The sequence below is a fragment of the Helianthus annuus genome, chromosome 5 (genome assembly GCF_002127325.2).
Source record: "Helianthus annuus cultivar XRQ/B chromosome 5, HanXRQr2.0-SUNRISE, whole genome shotgun sequence".
Taxonomy (NCBI): domain Eukaryota; kingdom Viridiplantae; phylum Streptophyta; class Magnoliopsida; order Asterales; family Asteraceae; genus Helianthus; species Helianthus annuus.
Genome location: NC_035437.2, coordinates 34,849,751 through 34,853,140, shown reverse-complemented (window position 1 = coordinate 34,853,140; position 3,390 = coordinate 34,849,751).

Here is a 3,390-nt window from a genome sequence, read left to right as displayed (position 1 = left end):
AGGTTAATAATATTATTAACATATTAAATTAATATCTATTATTATTATTATTATTATTATTATTTTATAGTGTATTGTATTATTATTTTATTACTAGCGGTAAGACCCGTGTGCAAACACGGGTCGTTTCTTAGAAAACCATGCATAACGCATATTGACAGAACATATAGATATGTGTATAGATATTGTAGCAAAACGTGTTATCTATTATAGCTAAAAGGCAACTATAAGTAAATATAAAAGATATTTAACAAACTTAATAAAATTCATCAGTTACATATGATTATTTCAATTCTCTTATTCAAAAATGAGAGTACATATGAAAGATGTCTAATAAACTTAATAAAATTCAAATACAATTAACTTTAACAAACATTAACTAAGAACATACGATCACCTGCCTAAACAACACACATCAAACCTCATTCAAGAATTTGTTACGCAGCAAGATGTCATTCGCTACATGTTGTGATCTAGTTAAATATACTACTTCAAACAATGTAACAGATGCTGATTCAACAATCTCCTTATACAAAGATGATATGAAAACCATTCTTTATTACTGATTTTTATTTCTCATCAACATCTCCCTAATTTGTCCTTTGAATTGTAGTTCAAAGTCCAGGGAGAACATGTCTTCTTCATCGTCCCTCTCAAGTTGAAGGTCCAACAAATCTTGGAGATCGTGTGCATTCAAATTATATGCACTATCCATTTTAATCTCTTCAACACTACCATCGGATCTGATCAAAGTCAATACTTGGGTTTTTGAACATGACTTCCACTTTAATATTTTTGGATCAGTTGGTTTTCTTAGGCAAAGAATTATTGAAGATGAGTTTGGTGATTGTGGTCTGCTAACTAAATTTAAAATTGATTCAGACAAATCAGATGATGAGAGAAGGTTTTTTGGAGTACCGATTTTTTGGAGACAGAGCAGCAGTTGTAGGATAGACTGACTTTTGAAGAACATTTGAATGTTCAACTCTATCTTCTTCCAGCTTTTTGTAGGTCTCAACAATTTTCAGTTTAGACAATCTGGCAATGGATCTAACTGGACCATAATCAGCAGCCACAAGCTCTACTCTCATTCTTTTAAACTTCAATACCTCATCTGAATCCACTGTTTTGACTTTCTTCCAATTAGATTGAGTTGGCTTTACCAGAGGATCATTGTTCATTTTTGTGATTCTATCGATATGAGTTTTTCTCTTACGTGTGGAGATGATTTCTGGTGAAGGAGAATGTTTTGGTAGTGAAGATAAATGTATGGGAAATCTTTGTGACGTTGGAGGTGCTTGGATTGTGGTTGGTGTAGTAAAAATGATCATGGCAGATGTTTGAAAAACTTCTGCTGAAACAACTGGTGTCTCAGCAGCTGTTTGGTAAACATCTGCTGATACTTTTGTGTTCCTAACATCTATTAACAAAATGGGTGATGATGGTGTGGAAGGTATTTTCTCCTTCTTTTGTAGTGGTTTTTTGGAGAAGGTTGGGATTTAGGTTGAGCAGGCAATACAATTTCAGTAGGCTTAGCTTTTGAATCTGTTGGCAACTTTCTCAATGAATCTTTCTCCCACTTTTTGGCATCATTATCATCATCATCATCTTTCTCAAAGATTGATGTAGAAGTGGAACAAGTAAGTTCCAACAGATGTTCCTTAATGTTCATAATGTCTGCTTGTGTGTCTTTATACCTAGCATCAACCAAATTTCTGATAAATTCCAAACTGAAATTGCGGTTACTTTCAGCCAAATTCCTCTGAACTTGAAAGATGGGTTGCATAGAATTCCAAAGCTCATTGGCAATTTCCTGTCTGCTAGGTTGACTTTTAAAAAGCTCTATCATCTGCTTAATCAATTCTTTCATTTCAGCAACATCTGTTTCAATGGACACTCTAACCGTCAAATCCTTATAAGTAAATTCATCACCTACTTTAATAGGATCATCTGAATTGCCACCTATAGTGATTGTTTTTATTTTGATAATAGGAGAAGTCTCTATATCATCAGAAACAGATGTGCCTTTTTCTTCATTCTGGTGACTTCTCAGTGAAGTAGAGATTACAGTTGTAACCTCATCAGTAGTTGCCTTCAAAGCAGTCTTAATGATGTAACCACTGTCCAACTGATTACCAATAGGTTCAACAGTTGTAGTCGCTGCTCCACTTAAACTACCACCAAGAGTTTCGTAATACTCAACGGAGATAACCTCCTCAACTGTTTGTAGAATAGAAGATTTAATCGGTTCAGACGTAGTCATTTGTTGCGATCTTCTATCAGTAATGTGTGCATTTGAGGAACTGTTTTCTTTCTGAAATTCAATTGCTTCTAACAGAGGTAATATTGTTAATGGAACTTGAGCCGAGGGTTGTGGTGTAGAAAGAGTGATTGCCCTGGGAGAGGGACTTTTAAACATACTTTCATATGAAAGGTCTACTTCATGTTGTGGTGTCCCTGTACTTACAACATGATCCTTTTGTGACGATACATGAGGAGTTTGGATGGGTTGAGATCTTTCCAATAACTGTGAAGAAGTAGCAGCAGTGGTTTCAAGTGACATTTGTGTTGTCACTGCATTAACCTCTGGGATCTCATCTTCCAGAGGAACCTTTTTATTTTGTTTAGTTTTGATGGACTTTTTGGATGTGACAGCTTTCTTTTTGCGTTTTGCTGGTGTGTGTTTCACAATACCGGTTGTGGTATCATGATCAGCATGAGCAGTTCGCTCAACAACAGAAGTTTGAGCAACTGATGCAGATGCATCGAAAAGAGGCTCATCTCCCTTTGTTTCAGTTGTTGAAACTTTTGACTCTTTATCCATAAGTTTAGTAAAAGTTTTACTTGTAAGACTATTTATTTGAAAAGCTACACCTTGTTCAAAATCTATTTGTGACACTTGTTTTCATAGGTAGAAGCTTAGAAGTCTTGGATACAACAAAAAAGCATTACTACAAACACCTTTTTTCAATTTTTTCACATTATTCAACAAATCAGAAAATAGTGCTTTTGATAAATTGTAATTAGATTTTGTTAAAATAGCATAACCCAAATACTGAATGTTCAAAGGTGTCTCATTAAATGCGGTGGTCTTGGCTGAGAGACAAATTAAAAGAGTATGAAACAAAAATTTCATTGGCGGAGGGAAGTTTTGTTTGTAGATAGTAACTTCCTTTAATTGTGCATCATACCCTCTTTCAATGAACTCTGTATGAAGTTCAAATTTTTCAAACTTGTTCTGACCTGCCAAGTCGTCCAATTCAAATGTAGTGGAAATTGTAAAGGGAGAAATTCGTACCACACTTTCCCTGACCTTAGATGTGATGGCAACTGGATTATTATCTTCAGCCTCTATTTCAGCATTAAACCAAAACTGTCGGAGTGTTTCTT